The 16,055-nt window shown below is 53.5% G+C and overlaps 5 non-coding genes across 5 annotated transcripts; all 5 read left to right on the top strand.

Annotated features, from left to right (window-relative positions):
* Window positions 1–2,538: 2,538 nt before the first annotated feature.
* On the top strand, window positions 2,539–2,631 carry LOC132490059 (small nucleolar RNA SNORD116). Its single transcript, XR_009532422.1, has one exon. It is a non-coding gene; the product is annotated as a small nucleolar RNA SNORD116 (small nucleolar RNA).
* A 2,684-nt stretch (window positions 2,632–5,315) lies between these two features.
* LOC132489895 (small nucleolar RNA SNORD116) lies at window positions 5,316–5,408 on the top strand. Its single transcript, XR_009532262.1, has one exon. It is a non-coding gene; the product is annotated as a small nucleolar RNA SNORD116 (small nucleolar RNA).
* A 2,683-nt stretch (window positions 5,409–8,091) lies between these two features.
* Window positions 8,092–8,184, top strand: LOC132490100 (small nucleolar RNA SNORD116). The gene has a single exon (XR_009532461.1). It is a non-coding gene; the product is annotated as a small nucleolar RNA SNORD116 (small nucleolar RNA).
* A 2,684-nt stretch (window positions 8,185–10,868) lies between these two features.
* Window positions 10,869–10,961, top strand: LOC132489894 (small nucleolar RNA SNORD116). Its single transcript, XR_009532261.1, has one exon. It is a non-coding gene; the product is annotated as a small nucleolar RNA SNORD116 (small nucleolar RNA).
* Window positions 10,962–13,645: 2,684 nt separating this feature from the next.
* On the top strand, window positions 13,646–13,738 carry LOC132490079 (small nucleolar RNA SNORD116). The gene has a single exon (XR_009532442.1). It is a non-coding gene; the product is annotated as a small nucleolar RNA SNORD116 (small nucleolar RNA).
* The last annotated feature ends 2,317 nt before the right edge of the window (window positions 13,739–16,055 follow it).

Genomic DNA, 16,055 nt, shown 5'->3' with positions numbered 1-16,055 from the left:
TCATCTACGCATATTAGGTCCCTGCTGAAAGACCGTTGAGGGCATGCGAGGGGGAAGGCTCTCCTGCTGGTCTTCAGAGTCAGAGTGCATGCTGGTGGAGGCCCAGTAAGCTTGCAGCTTGGAAAGGTGTGCTTTGGCCAGGATCACGTTTGTGCATGCAGCTTCGGGGGCTATTTCTGGAAGCCAAAATGAGGAAGCGTCCCTGGTTGGAGCCTGGAGCCTCAGGCCAGTCCTGTGTCCCTCCCTGTCATTTGTTTTGGTGCATTGAAGTTCTTTAGTGCCCGGTGGGGATGGAGCAGTGGGTGGGTGTGGGCTGGGGTTGGTCTTCAATGGAAGGGAGCTGATGGATTAGGGCTAGGTATTGCCCAGGTCGGCTACTCCACTGCAGATCCCGACAGAGTTTTGGCACTAAGTGGGTCATCGTGGAGTGGGGTTAGGACCGAGTGCTGCATTCAAGCCTGCATGGTGGCTGCTGGCCTGCAGAAGATGGCAAGGCATCATGAGGACATGTCCTGTGTGATGTCGTGAGATGGGCTGTGATTTTTGGGTTGTAGGAGCTGGCCACCTCTTCCCAAGAATGTGTCCTGTTCGTGATGTGCTGGCATCAGCTGCCCACGAAGGGGATGGCTTTGGCAGTATATGAGGATGCGGTTACGTACTTAACCTGCGTAGAGTTGTGATCCCGTTGCCGGAGGAATGTCGCCCAAAAGGTGTCTTGCGGGACACCGAGAAGTTAGACATGTTGAAGCGTCTGTGCCGCTCACCTTGCGGGTATTTGGGTTATGCGAACATGCCCTTTGGCCACTTTGTTTCCTTGTTTGGGAATGTGCAAAGCGAAAGTGTTTCTCCGAGAGGGCATGATGCGGCCAGCCCTTGTGGCACTCAGGAGTTTTGGATAGCTAGTGGCTTATCTGGAGCAGTCCTTTGGCGGAGCACAGATGCGTTCAGTGTTCCGATGCCAGGTTCGCAGCCGTGGACAGCCACTGTGCCCTTTGAAGCTTGCAGGTCCCCTCGCGAAGCAGAGTTCTTCCATTGGAAATCGGTCTGTGGTCCTCTGGGAGAGTGCCTTTGATCTCTGTGAGGTTCTCGGTAGTGTCACTCTGTCAGTGAAGAAGTGCCAGGATGCATGGGGTATGGTCAGTGTCATCAAAGCAGTCGTGTTTGCGGTCTGCCATCTCTGGAATATAGTGACCCCGTGTTTGAATGATGTCTGTGGCTTCCAGTTGGTTCGACTTACCCGGTGGGCAGGTGGAGGGCACGTAGGACAACACTGTCAAGAATTTGAGTGTTTCCTCCGGGTTCAGGGCCGCCAAACCTGGTGGCTAGATGCTGGCAACACGTGCCTGGGAAGCTAGCCTAGTTTGCGAAGTGGGGTTTGAATGTGGGTCTTGGTTACTGAAGCCCACCACTTCCTGTGGTGGGCATTCCCATGGGTCCTTGCAAAGTGATTTGGCATAGTTGGCAACAATTGGCAGTTGGGCCGAATTTCGTTAGCCCCTTGAGAGGTGCCGGGCTGCATCTTGCCTGTAGCCAGTCGCAGGTCGGCCCGCCCATAGGAGGTTTCCTTGCTTCTAAAAATGATGGGAGTGGCCCCAAGTGCACATTACATATTCTACTAGGTTGCAGGATTTCTGGGTCCATCTATATGTTACACCCACGGTCAGAAAGCAGGTCTCGTCAGGTGTTTGTGCGTTGGTCAGAAGGCTTGGCTGTGGAAGAGTGGAAGTCCGTGGCCTATTTCAAAACCCACTGGGTTTCAAAGTTCACATTCAGTCTGTTGAAGCTTGAAGAGGTCTTCCTCCTTTCAGTGGGGGGTCCAAATCCAGGGCGCTGTGTATTATCTCTGGCTTTTATGGTTCGAGGTCTCAGGAGAGGGCCACAGGGAAACACAGAGAGCAAGATGCAGATTCAGAGGCACACAAAGAAGCCCACAAGTGCATCCTCGTGTGCAGTAACAGTCACACGCGCACATGCGTGAAAACAAAAATATACCCTCTCACGTACTGGCCAACGTACATGCCTTACTTCCTGCAGTCGTGCTGTCAGACAAACATTGAGTTATCTGTAAAGGTAGACGTCCTTGGGAGGCAGGGTCCGAGCTCAAGCCCAGGTAAAAATTCTCATGAATCATGATCTCTGAGTACACCGGTCCAATTCTGAAGCCTGCATGATTTATGTCCAGTTATCAGGTGCAGGTGCTGGACGAGGCTGGCCGTCGGCAAAGACAAGAAGACCTACGCGTTGGCTGATGACTGCAGGTGCTAAGGAAAAGTGGAAAAATGATGCGGGGGCATGTTGCTACGCGTAGCTCTGGCTAACTCAGGAAGGTAGGCTTTCACCCACCCTAAGATGTGCCATTGGATATGAGGTTTTCCTCAGACGGTCCCAGTGGCTTCAAGAGTGGATTGACTGTTGCTCTTTCTGAGTGGCCTGTGGGCTGTGGATTCCCCAGGGTTTTGGAGTACTCCGAGGTCATCTCTCCTCTTCAGACCCCCACGGCATGCCCGGTTGTGTTCTGCAGCGTCCCAGCCTGTGCTTGGATCGATGATGACACCCTTGAATGCATTCCTTGGAAAATCTGAACAAAATGAGTGAGAACACTCTACCGTCTCCTCATCGAATCTGAGGTCCAGCACGTTTCGTCTCTCGGGGGTAGGGGAGAGTGAGGAGTGAGGGCTAGCGTCCGCTTCTGACCTGCATGCAAACACACACCAGGTATCCAGAATTCGAGGTGCTCCTCTCTGGGGATCCACTGTGTGTGCCCATAAGCTGGGTCATCTACGCATATTAGGTCCCTGCTGAAAGACCGTTGAGGGCATGCGAGGGGGAAGGCTCTCCTGCTGGTCTTCAGAGTCGGAGTGCATGCTGGTGGAGGCCCAGTAAGCTTGCACCTTGGAAAGTTGTGCTTTGGCCAGGATCACGTTTGTGCATGCAGCTTCGGGGGCTATTTCTGGAAGCCAAAATGAGGAAGCGTCCCTGGTTGGAGCCTGGAGCCTCAGGCCAGGCCTGTGTCCCTCCCTGTCATTTGTTTTGGTGCATTGAAGTTCTTCAGTGCCCCGTGGGGATGGAGCAGTGGGTGGGTGTGGGCTGGGGTTGGTCTTCAACTGAAGGGAGCTGATGGATTAGGGCTAGGTATTGCCCAGGTCGGCTACTCCACTGCAGATCCCGACAGAGTTTTGGCACTAAGAGGGTCATCGTGGAGTGGGGTTAGGACCGAGTGCTGCATTGAAGCCTGCATGGTGGCTGCTGGCCTGCAGAAGATGGCAAGGCATCATGAGGACATGTCCTGTGTGATGTCCTGGGATGGGCTGTCATGATTGGATTGCAGGAGCTGGCCACGTCTTCCCAAGTATGCGTCCTGTTTGTGATGTGCTGGCATCAGCTGCCCACGAAGAGGATGGCTTTGGCAGTACATGAGGATGTGGTTACGTACTTAACCTGCGTAGAGTTGTGATCCCTTTGACGGAGGAATGTCGCCCAAAGGGTGTCTTGCGGGACGCCGAGAAGTCAGACATGTTGAAGCGTCTGTGCCGCTCACCTTGGGGGTATTTGGGTTATGCGAACATGCCCTTTGGCCAATTTGTTTCCTTGTGTGGGAATTTGCAAAGCAAAAGTGTTTCTCCGAGAGGGCATGATGCGGCCAGCCCTTGTGGCACGCAGGAGTTTTGGATAGCCAGTGGTTTATCTGGAGCAGTCCGTTGGCAGAGCAGAGATGCGTTCAGTGTTCCGATGCCAGGTGCGCTGCCGTGGACAGCCACTGTGTCCTTTGAAGCTTGCAGGTCCCCTCGCGAAGCAGAGTTCTTCCATTGGAAATCTGTCTGTGGTCCTCGAGGTGAGTGCCTTTGATCTCTGGGAGGTTCTCGGTAGTGTCACTCTGTCAGTGAAGAAGTGCCAGGATGTATGGGGTATGTTCAGTGTCATCAAAGCAGTCGTGTTTGCGGTCTGCCATCACTGGTATACAGTGACCCCGTGTTTGAATGAAGTCTGTGGCTTCCAGTAGGTTCGACTTACCCGGTGGGCAGGAGGAGGGCACACAGGACAACACTGTCAAGAATTTGAGTGTTTCCTCCGGGTTCAGGGCCGCCAAACCTGGTGGCTGGATGCTGGCAACACATGCCTGGGAAGCTAGCCTATTTTCCACAGTGGGGTTTGAACGTGGGTCTTGGTTACTGAAGCCCACCACTTCCTGTGGTGGGCATTCCCATGGGTCCTCGCACAGTGATTTGGCATAGTTGGCAACAATTGGCAGTTGGGCCGAATTTCGTTAGCCCCTTGAGAGGTGCCGGGCTGCATCTTGCCTGTAGCCAGTCTCAGGTCCGCCCGCACATAGGAGGTTTCCTTGCTCCTAAAAATGATGGGAGTGGCCCCAAGTGCACATTACGTATTCTACTAGGTTGCAGGATTTCTGGGTCCATCTATATGTTACACCCACGGTCGGAAAGCAGGTCTCGTCAGGTGTTTTTGCGTTGGTCAGAAGGCTTGGCTTTGGAAGATTGGAAGTCCCTGGCCTATTTCAAAACCCCCTGGGTTTCAAAGTTCACATTCAGTCTGTTGAAGCTTGAAGAGGTCTTTCTCCATTCAGTGGGGGGGTCCAAATCCAGGGCGCTGTGTATAAACTCTGGCTTTTATGCTTCGAGGTCTCAGGAGAGGGCCACAGGGACACACAGGGAGCAAGATGTTGATTCAGAGGCACACAAAGAAGCCCACAAGCGCGTCCTCGTGTGCAGTAACAGTCACACACGCGCACATGCGTGAAAACAAAAATATACCCTCTCACGTACCGGCCAACGTACACGCCTTACTTCCTGCAGTCGTGCTGTCAGACAAACATTGAGTTCTCTGTAAAGGTAGACGTCCTTGGGAGGCAGGGTCCGAGCTCAAGCCCAGGTAAAAATTCTCATGAATCATGATCTCTGAGTACACCGGTCCAATTCTGAAGCCTGCCTGATTTATGTCCAGTTCTCAGGTGCAGCTGCTGGACGAGGCTGGCCGTCGGCAAAGACAAGAAGACCTACGCGTTGGCTGATGACTGCAGGTGCTAAGGAAAAGTGGAAAAATGACGCGGGGTCATGTTGCTACGCGTGGCTCTGGCTAACTCAGGAAGGTAGGCTTTCACTCACCCTAAGATGTGCCATTGGATATGAGGTTTTCCTCAGACGGTCCCAGTGGCTGCAAGAGTGGATTGACTGTTGCTCTTTCTGAGTGGCCTGCTGGCTGTGGATTCCCCAGGGTTTTGGAGTACTCCGAGGTCATCTCTCCTCTTCAGACGACCACGGCATGCCTGGTTGTGTTCTGCAGCATCCCAGCCTGTGCTTGGATCGATGATGACACCCTTGTATGCATTCCTTGGAAAATCTGAACAAAATGAGTGAGAACACTCTACCGTCTCCTCATCGAATCTGAGGTCCAGCACGTTTCGTCTATCGGGGGTAGGGGAGAATGAGGAGTGAGGGCCAGCGTCCCCTTCTGACCTGCATGCAAACACACACCAGGGTTCCAGAATTCGAGGTCCTCCTATCTGGGGGTCCACTGTGTCTGCCCATAAGCTGGGTCATCTATGCATATTAGGTCCCTGCTGAAAGACCGTTGAGGGCATGCGAGGTGGAAGGCTCTCCTGCTGGTCTTCAGAGTCGGAGTGCATGCTGGTGTAGGCCAAGTAAGCTTGCAGCTTGGAAAGTTGTGCTTTGGCCAGGATCTCGTTTGTGCATGCAGCTTCGGGGGCTATTTCTGGAAGCCAAAATGAGGAAGCGTCCCTGGTTGGAGCCTGGAGCCTCAGGCCAGGCCTGTGTCCCTCCCTGTCATTTGTTTTGGCGCATTGAAGTTCTTTAGTGCCCGGTGGGGATGGAGCAGTGGGTGGGTGTGGGCTGGGCTTGGTCTTCAACGGAAGGGAGCTGATGGATTAGGGCTAGGTATTGCCCATGTCGGCTACTCCACTGCAGATCCCGACAGAGTTTTGGCACTAAGTGGGTCATCGTGGAGTGGGGTTAGGACCGAGTGCTGCATTGAAGCCTGCGTGGTGGCTGCTGGCCTGCAGAAGGTGGCAAGGCATCATGTGGACATGTCCTGTGTGATGTCGTGGGATGGGCTGTCATGATTGGGTTGCAGGAGCTGCCCACGTCTTCCCAAGAATGCGTCCTGTTTGTGATGTGCTGGCATCAGCTGCCCACGAAGAGGATGGCTTTGGCAGTACATGAGGATGCGGTTACGTACTTAACCTGTGTAGAGTTGTGATCCCTTTGCCGGAGGAATGTCGCCCAAAGTGTGTCTTGCGGGACGCTGAGAAGTTAGACATGTTGAAGCGTCTGTGCCACTCACCTTGCGGGTATTTGGTTTATGCGAACGTGCCCTTTGGCCACTTTGTTTCCTTGTTTGGGAATGTGCAAAGCGAAAGTGTTTCTCCGAGAGGGCATGATGCGGCCAGCCCTTGTGGCACGCAGGAGTTTTGGATAGCTAGTGGTTTATCTGGAGCAGTCCGTTGGCGGAGCAGAGATGCGTTCAGTGTTCTGATGCCAGGTGCGCTGCCATGGACAGCCACTGTGCCCTTTGAAGCTTGCAGGTCCCCTCACGAAGCAGAGTTCTTCTATTGGAAATCGGTCTGTGGTCCTCGGGGAGAGTGCCTTTGATCTCTGTGAGGTTTTCGGTAGTGTCACTCTGTCAGTGAAGAAGTGCCAGGATGCATGGGGTATGGTCAGTGTCATCAAAGTGGTTGTGTTTGCGGTCTGCCATCCCTGATATAGAGTGACCCCATGTTTGAATGATGTCTGTGGCTTCCAGTAGGTTCAACTTACCCGGTGGGGAGGAGATGGGCATGTAGGACAACACTGTCAAGAATTTGAGTGTTTCCTCCGGGTTCAGGGCCGCCAAACCTGGTGGCTGGATGCTGGCAACATGTGCCTTGGAAGCTAGCCTAGTTTCCGCAGTGGGGTTTGAACGTGGGTCTTGGTTACTGAAGCCCACCACTTCCTGTGGTGGGCATTCCCATGGGTCCTCGCAAAGTGATTTTGCATAGTTGGCAACAATTGGCAGTTGGGCCGAATTTCGTTAGCCCCTTGAGAGGTGCCGGGCTGCATCTTGCCTGTAGCCAGTCGCAGGTCGGCCCGCCCATAGGAGGTTTCCTTGCTCCTAAAAATGATGGGAGTGGCCCCAAGTGCACATTACATATTCTACTAGGTTGCAGGATTTCTGGGTCCATCTATATGTTACACGCACGGTCGGAAATCAGGTCTCGTCAGGGGTTTTTGCGTTGGTCAGAAGGCTTGGCTGTGGAAGAGAGGAAGTCCGTGGCCTATTTCAAAACCCCCTGGGTTTCAAAGTTCACATTCAGTCTGTTGAAGCTTGAAGAGGTCTTTCTCCATTCAGTGGGGGGGGTCCAAATCCAGGACGCTGTGTATAAACTCTGGCTTTTATGGTTCGACGTCTCAGGAGAGGGCCACAGGGACACACAGAGAGAAGATGCGGATTCAGAGGCACCCAAAGACGTCCACAAGTTCGTCCTCGTGTGCAGTAACAGTCACACATGTGCACATGCGTGAAAACAAAAATATACCCTCTCACGTACAGGGCAACGTACACGCCTTACTTCCTGCAGTCGTGCTGTCACACAAACATTGAGTTCTCTCTAAAGGTAGACGTCCTTGGGAGGCAGGGTCCAAGCTCAAGCCCAGGTAAAAATTCTCATGAATCATGATCTCTGAGTACACCGGTCCAATTCTGAAGCCTGCCTGATTTATGTCCAGTTATCAGGTGCAGGTGCTGGACGAGGCTGGCCGTTGGCAAGACACGAAGACCTACACGTTGGCTGATGACTGCAGGTGCTAAGGAAAAGTGGAAAAATGACGCGGGGGCATGTTGCTACGCGTGGCTCTGGCTAACTCAGGAAGGTAGGCTTTCACCCACCCTAAGATGTGCCATTGGATATGAGGTTTTCCTCAGACGGTCCCAGTGGCTGCAAGAGTGGATTGACTGTTGCTCTTTCTGAGTGGCCTGTGGGCTGTGGATTCCCCAGGGTTTTGGAGTACTCCGAGGTCATCTCTCCTCTTCAGACCCCCACTGCATGGCCGGTTGTGTTCTGCAGCGTCCCAGGCTGTGCTTGGATCGATGATGACACCCTTGTATGCATTCCTTGGAAAATCTGAACAAAATGAGTGAGAACACTCAACCGTCTCCTCATCGAATCTGAGGTCCAGCACGTTTCGTCTCTCGGGGGTAGGGGAGAGTGAGGAGTGAGGGCTAGCGTCCGCTTCTGACCTGCATGGAAACACACACCAGGGATCCAGAATTCGAGGTGCTCCTATGTGGCGATCCACTGTGTCTGCCCATAAGCTGGGTCATCTACGCATATTAGGTCCCTGCTGAAAGACCGTTGAGGGCATGCGAGGGGGAAGGCTCTCCTGCTGGTCTTCAGAGTCGGAGTGCATGCTGGTGGAGGCCCAGTAAGCTTGCAGCTTGGAAAGGTGTGCTTTGGCCAGGATCACATTTGTGCATGCAGCTTCGGGGACTATTTCTGGAAGCCAAAATGAGGAAGCGTCCCTGGTTGGAGCCTGGAGCCTCAGGCCAGGCCTGTGTCCCTCCCTGTCATTTGTTTTGGCGCATTGAAGTTCTTTAGTGCCCGGTGGGGATGGAGCAGTGGGTGGGTGTGGGCTGGGGTTGGTCTTCAACGGAAGGGAGCTGATGGATTAGGGCTAGGTATTGCCCAGGTCGGCTACTCCACTGCAGATCCCGACAGAGTTTTGGCACTAAGTGGGTCATCGTGGAGTGGGGTTAGGACCGAGTGCTGCATTCAAGCCTGCATGGTGGCTGCTGGCCTGCAGAAGATGGCAAGGCATCATGAGGACATGTCCTGTGCGATGTCGTGGGATGGGCTGTCATGATTGGGTTGCAGGAGCTGGCCACGTCTTCCCAAGTATGCGTCCTGTTTGTGATGTGCTGGCATCAGCTGCCCACGAAGAGGATGGCTTTGGCAGTACATGAGGATGTGGTTACGTACTTAACCTGCCTAGAGTTGTGATCCCTTTGCCGGAGGAATGTCGCCCAAAGTGTGTCTTGCGGGACGCCGAGAAGTCAGACATGTTGAAGCGTCTGTGCCGCTCACCTTGGGGGTATTTGGGTTATGCGAACATGCCCTTTGGCCACTTTGTTTCCTTGTGTGGGAATGTGCAAAGCGAAAGTGTTTCTCCGAGAGGGCATGATGCGGCCAGCCCTTGTGGCACGCAGGAGTTTTGGATAGCCAGTGGTTTATCTGGAGCAGTCCGTTGGCGGAGCAGAGATGCGTTCAGTGTTCCGATGCCAGGTGCGCTGCCGTGGACAGCCACTGTGCCCTTTGAAGCTTGCAGGTCCCCTCGTGCAGCAGAGTTCTTCCATTGGAAATCGGTCTGTGGTCCTCGAGGAGAGTGCCTTTGATCTCTGGGAGGTTCTCGGTAGTGTCACTCTGTCAGTGAAGAAGTGCCAGGATGTATGGGGTATGGTCAGTGTCATCAAAGCAGTCGTGTTTGCGGTCTGCCATCTCTGGTATAGAGTGACCCCGTGTTTGAATGATGTCTGTGGCTTCCAGTAGGTTCGACTTACCCGGTGGGCAGGAGGAGGGCACGTAGGACAACACTGTCAAGAATTTGAGTGTTTCCTCCGGGTTCAGGGCCGCCAAACCTGGTGGCTGGATGCTGGCAACACGTGCCTGGGAAGCTAGCCTAGTTTCCGCAGTGGGGTTTGAACGTGGGTCTTGATTACTGAAGCCCACCACTTCCTGTGGTGGGCATTCCTATGGGTCCTCGCAAAGTGATTTGGCATAGTTGGCAACAATTGGCAGTTGGGCCGAATTTCGTTAGCCCCTTGAGAGGTGACGGGCTGCATCTTGCCTGTAGCCAGTCGCAGGTCGGCCCGCCCATAGGAGGTTTCCTTGGTCCTAAAAATGATGGGAGTGGCCCCAAGTGCACATTACATATTCTACTAGGTTGCAGGATTTCTGGGTCCATCTATATGTTACACCCACTGTCGGAAAGCAGGTCTCGTCAGGTGTTTGTGCATTGGTCAGAAGGCTTGGTTGTGGAAGAGTGGAAGTCCGTGGCCTATTTCAAAACCCCCTGGGTTTCAAAGTTCACATTCAGTCTGTTGAAGCTTGAAGAGGTCTTTCTCCATTCAGTGTGGGGTTCCAAATCCAGGACGCTGCGTATAAACTCTGGCTTTTATGGTTCGAGGTCTCAGGAGAGGGCCACAGGGACACACAGAGAGCAAGGTGCGGATTCAGAGGCACACAAAGACGCCCACAAGCGCGTCCTCGTGTGCAGTAACAGTCACACAAGCGCACATGCGTGAAAACAAAAATATACCCTCTCACGTACCAGCCAAGGTACACACCTTACTTCCTGCAGTCGTGCTGTCAGACAAACATTGAGTTATCTGTAAAGGTAGACGTCCTTGGGAGGCAGGTTTCGAGCTCAAGCCCAGGTAAAAATTCTCATGAATCATGATCTCTGAGTACACCGGTCCAATTCTGAAGCCTGCCTGATTTATGTCCAGTTCTCAGGTGCAGCTGCTGGACGAGGCTGGCCGTCGGCAAAGACAAGAAGACCTACGCGTTGGCTGATGACTGCAGGTGCTAAGGAAAAGAGGAAAAATGATGCGGGGGCATGTTGCTACGCGTGGCTCTGGCTAACTCAGGAAGGTAGGCTTTCACCCACCCTAAGATGTGCCATTGGATATGAGGTTTTCCTCAGACGGTCCCAGTGGCTGCAAGAGTGGATTGACTGTTGCTCTTTCTGAGTGGCCTGAGGGCTGTGGATTCCCCAGGGTTTTGGAGTACTCCGAGGTCATCTCTCCTCTTCAGACCCCCACGGCATGCCCGGTTGTGTTCTGCAGCGTCCCAGCCTGTGCTTGGATCGATGATGACACCCTTGTATGCATTCCTTGGAAAATCTGAACAAAATGAGTGAGAACACTCTACCGTCTCCTCATCGAATCTGAGGTCCAGCACTTTTCGTCTCTCGGGGGTAGGGGAGAGTGAGGAGTGAGTGCCAGCGTCCCCTTCTGACATGCATGCAAACACACACCAGGGTTCCTGAATTCGAGGTGCTCCTCTATGGGGGTCCACTGTGTCTGCCCATAAGCTGGGTCATCTACGCATATTAGGTCCCTGCTGAAAGACCATTGAGGGCATGCGAGGGGGAAGGCTCTCCTGCTGGGCTTCAGAGTCGGAGTGCGTGCTGGTGCAGGCACAGGAAGCTTGCAGCTTGGAAAGGTGTGCTTTGGCCAGGATCACATTTGTTCATGCAGCTTCGGGGGGTATTTCTGGAAGCCAAAATGAGGAAGCGTCCCTGGTTGGAGCCTGGAGCCTCAGGCCAGGCCTGTGTCCCTCCTAGTCATTTGTTTTGGCACGTTGAAGTTCTTTAGTGCCCGGTGGGGATGGAGCAGTGGTTGGGTGTGGGCTGGGGTTGGTCTTCAACGGAAGGGAGCTGATGAATTAGGGCTAGGTATTGCCCATGTCGGCTACTCCACTGCAGATCCCGACAGAGTTTTGGCACTAAGTGGGTCATCGTGGAGTGGGGTTAGGACCGAGTGCTGCATTGAAGCCTGCGTGGTGGCTGCTGGCCTGCAGAAGATGGCAAGGCATCATGAGGACATGTCCTGTGTGATGTCGTGGGATGGGCTGTCATGATTGGGTTGCAGGGGCTGGCCAAGTCTTCCCAAGAATGCGTCCTATTCGTGATGTGCTGGCATCAGCTGCCCACGAAGGGGATGGCTTTGGCAGTACATGAGGATGTGGTTACATACTTAACCTGCGTAGAGTTGTGATCCCGTTGCCGGAGGTATGTCGCCCAAAGGGTGTCTTGCGGGACGCCGAGAAGTCAGACAGGTTGAAGCGTCTGTGCCGCTCACCTTGGGGGTATTTGGGTTATGCGAACATGCCCTTTGGCCACTTTGTTTCCTTGTTTGGGAATGTGCAAAGCGAAAGTGTTTCTCCGAGAGGGCATGATGCGGCCAGCCCTTCTGGCACGCAGGAGTTTTGGATAGCTAGTGGTTTATCTGGAGCAGTCCGTTGGCGGAGCAGAGATGCGTTCAGTGTTCTGATGCCAGGTGCGCTGCCGTGGACAGCCACTGTGCCCTTTGAAGCTTGCAGGTCCCCTCGCGAAGCAGAGTTCTTCTATTGGAAATCGGTCTGTGGTCCTCGGGGACAGTGCCTTTGATCACTGTGAGGTTCTCGGTAGTGTCACGCTGTCAGTGAAGAAGTGCCAGGATGCATGGGGTATGGTCAATGTCATCAGAGCAGTCGTGTTTGCGGTCTGCCATCCCTGGTATACAGTGACCCCGTGTTTGAATGATGTCTGTGGCTTCCAGTAGGTTCGACTTACCCGGTGGGCAGGAGGAGGGCACGTAGGACAACACTGTCAAGAATTTGAGTGTTTCCTCCGGGTTCAGGGCCGCCAAACCTGGTGGCTGGATGCTGGCAACACGTGCCTGGGAAGCTAGCCTAGTTTCTGCAGTGGGGTTTGAACGTGGGTCTTGGTTACTGAAGCCCACCACTTCCTGTGGTGGGCATTCCCATGGGTCCTCGCAAAGTGATTTGGCATAGTTGGCAACAATTGGCAGTTGGGCCGAATTTCATTAGCCCCTTGAGAGGTGCCGGGCTGCATCTTTCCTGTAACCAATCGCAGGTCGGCCCGCCCATAGGAGGTTTCCTTGCTCCTAAAAATGATGAGAGTGGCCCCAATTGCACATTACATATTCTACTAGGTTGCAGGATTTCTGGGTCCATCTATATGTTACACCCACGGTCGGAAAGCTGGTCTCGTCAGGTGTTTTTGCATTGGTCAGAAGGCTTGGCTGTGGAAGAGTGGAAGTCCGTGGCCTATATCAAAACCCCCTGGGTTTCAAAGTTCACATTCAGTCTGTTGAAGCTTGAAGAGGTCTTTCTCCATTCAGTGGGGGGGTCCAAATCCAGGACGCTGTGTATAAACTCTGGCTTTTATGATTCGATGTCTCAGGAGAGGGCCACAGGGACACACAGAGAGCAAGATGCGGATTCAGAGGCACACAAAGACGCCCAAAAGTTCGTCCTCGTGTGCAGTAACAGTCACACATGCGCACATGCGTGAAAACAAAAATATACCCTCTCACGTACAGGGCAACGTACACGCCTTACTTCCTGCAGTCGTGCTGTCAGACAAACATTGAGTTCTCTGTAAAGGTAGACGTCCTTGGGAGGCAGGGTCCGAGCTCAAGCCCAGGTAAAAATTCTCATGAATCATGATCTCTGAGTACACCGGTCCAATTCTGAAGCCTGCCTGATTTATGTCCAGTTATCAGGTGCAGGTGCTGGACGAGGCTGGCCGTCGGCAAAGACAAGAAGACCTACGCGTTGGCCGATGACTGCAGGTGCTAAGGAAAAGTGGAAAAATGACGCGGGGGCATGTTGCTACGCGTGGCTCTGGCTAACTCAGGAAGGTAGGCTTTCACCCACCCTAAGATGTGCCATTGGATATGAGGTTTTCCTCAGACGGTCCCAGTGGCTGCAAGAGTGGATTGACTGTTGCTCTTTCTGAGTGGCCTGTGGGCTGTGGATTCCCCAGGGTTTTGGAGTACTCCGAGGTCATCTCTCCTCTTCAGACCCCCACGGCATGCCCGGTTGTGTTCTGCAGCATCCCAGCCTGTGCTTGGATCGATGATGATACCCTTGAATGCATTCCTTGGAAAATCTGAACAAAATGAGTGAGAACACTCTACCGTCTCCTCATCGAATCTGAGGTCCAGCACGTTTCGTCTCTCTGGGGTAGGGGAGAGTGAGGAGTGAGGGCTAGCGTCCGCTTCTAACCTGCATGCAAACACACACCAGGGATCCAGAATTCGAGGTGCTCCTATCTGGGGATCCACTCTGTCTGCCCATAAGCTGGGTCATCTACGCATATTAGGTCCCTGCTGAAAGACCGTTGAGGGCATGCGAGGGGGAAGGCTCTCCTGCTGGTCTTCAGAGTCGGAGTGCATGCTGGTGGAGGCCCAGTATGCTTGCAGCTTGGAAAGGTGTGCTTAGGCCAGGATCACGTTTGTGCATGCAGCTTCGGGGGCTATTTCTGGAAGCCAAAATGAGGAAGCGTCCCTGGTTGGAGCCTGGTGCCTCAGGCCAGGCCTGTGTCCCTCCTAGTCATTTGTTTTGGCGCATTGAAGTTCTTTAGTGCCCGGTGGGCATGGAGCAGTGGGTGGGTGTGGGCTGGGGTTGGTCTTCAACGGAAGGGAGCTGATGGATTAGGGCTAGGTATTGCCCATGTCGGCTACTCCACTGCAGATCCTGACAGAGTTTTGGCACTAAGTGGGTCATCGTGGAGTGGGGTTAGGACCGAGTGCTGCATTGAAGCCTGCGTGGTGGCTGCTGGCCTGCAGAAGATGGCAAGGCATCATGAGGACATGTCCTGTGTGATGTCGTGGGATGGGCTGTCATGATTGGGTTGCAGGGGCTGGCCACGTCTTCCCAAGAATGCGTCCCGTTCGTGATGTGCTGGCATCAGCTGCCCACGAAGGGGATGGCTTTGGCAGTACATGAGGATGTGGTTACATACTTAACCTGCGTAGAGTTGTGATCCCGTTGCCGGAGGTATGTCGCCCAAAGGGTGTCTTGCGGGATGCCGAGAAGTTAGACATGTTGAAGCGTCTGTGCCGCTCACCTTGGGGGTATTTGGGTTATGCGAACATGCCCTTTGGCCACTTTGTTTCCTTGTTTGGGAATGTGCAAAGCGAAAGTGTTTCTCCGAGAGGGCATGATGCGGCCAGCCCTTGTGGCACGCAGGAGTTTTGGATAGCTAGTGGTTTATCTGGAGCAGTCCGTTGGCGGAGCAGAGATGCGTTCAGTGTTCTGATGCCAGGTGCGCTGCCGTGGACAGCCACTGTGTCCTTTGAAGCTTGCAGGTCCCCTCGCGAAGCAGAGTTCTTCTACTTGAAATCGGTCTGTGGTCCTCGGGGACAGTGCCTTTGATCACTGTGAGGTTCTCGGTAGTGTCACGCTGTCAGTGAAGAAGTGCCAGGATGCATGGGGTATGGTCAGTGTCATCAAAGCAGTCGTGTTTGCGGTCTGCCATCCCTGGTATACAGTGACCCCGTGTTTGAATGATGTCTGTGGCTTCCAGTAGGTTCGACTTACCCGGTGGGCAGGAGGAGGGCACGTAGGACAACACTGTCAAGAATTTGAGTGTTTCCTCCGGGTTCAGGGCCGCCAAACCTGGTGGCTGGATGCTGGCAACACGTGCCTGGGAAGCTAGCCTAGTTTCCGCAGTGGGGTTTGAACGTGGGTCTTGGTTACTGAAGCCCACCACTTCCTGTGGTGGGCATTCCCATGGGTCCTCGCAAAGTGATTTGGCATAGTTGGCAACAATTGGCAGTTGGGCCGAATTTCATTAGCCCCTTGAGAGGTGCCGGGCTGCATCTTTCCTGTAACCAATCGCAGGTCGGCCCGCCCATAGGAGGTTTCCTTGCTCCTAAAAATGATGAGAGTGGCCCCAAGTGCACATTACATATTCTACTAGGTTGCAGGATTTCTGGGTCCATCTATATGTTACACCCACGGTGGGAAAGCAGGTCTCGTCAGGTGTTTTTGCGTTGGTCAGAAGGCTTGGCTGTGGAAGAGTGGAAGTCCGTGGCCTATTTCAAAACCCCCTGGGTTTCAAAGTTCACATTCAGTCTGTTGAAGCTTGAAGAGGTCTTTCTCCATTCAGTGGGGGGGTCCAAATCCAGGACGCTGTGTATAAACTCTGGCTTTTATGATTCGATGTCTCAGGAGAGGGCCACAGGGACACACAGAGAGCAAGATGCGGATTCAGAGGCACACAAAGACGCCCAAAAGTTCGTCCTCGTGTGCAGTAACAGTCACACAAGCGCACATGCCTGAAAACAAAAATATACCCTCTCACGTACAGGGCAACGTACACGCCTTACTTCCTGCAGTCGTGCTGTCACACAAACATTGAGTTCTCTGTAAAGGTAGACGTCCTTGGGAGGCAGGGTCCGAGCTCAAGCCCAGGTAAAAATTCTCATGAATCATGATCTCTGAGTACACCGGTCCAATTCTGAAGCCTGCCTGA

Source organism: Mesoplodon densirostris, chromosome 4, assembly GCF_025265405.1.
Source record: "Mesoplodon densirostris isolate mMesDen1 chromosome 4, mMesDen1 primary haplotype, whole genome shotgun sequence".
Taxonomy (NCBI): Eukaryota; Metazoa; Chordata; class Mammalia; order Artiodactyla; family Ziphiidae; genus Mesoplodon; species Mesoplodon densirostris.
This window is presented reverse-complemented; position numbering and strand designations above follow the sequence as displayed.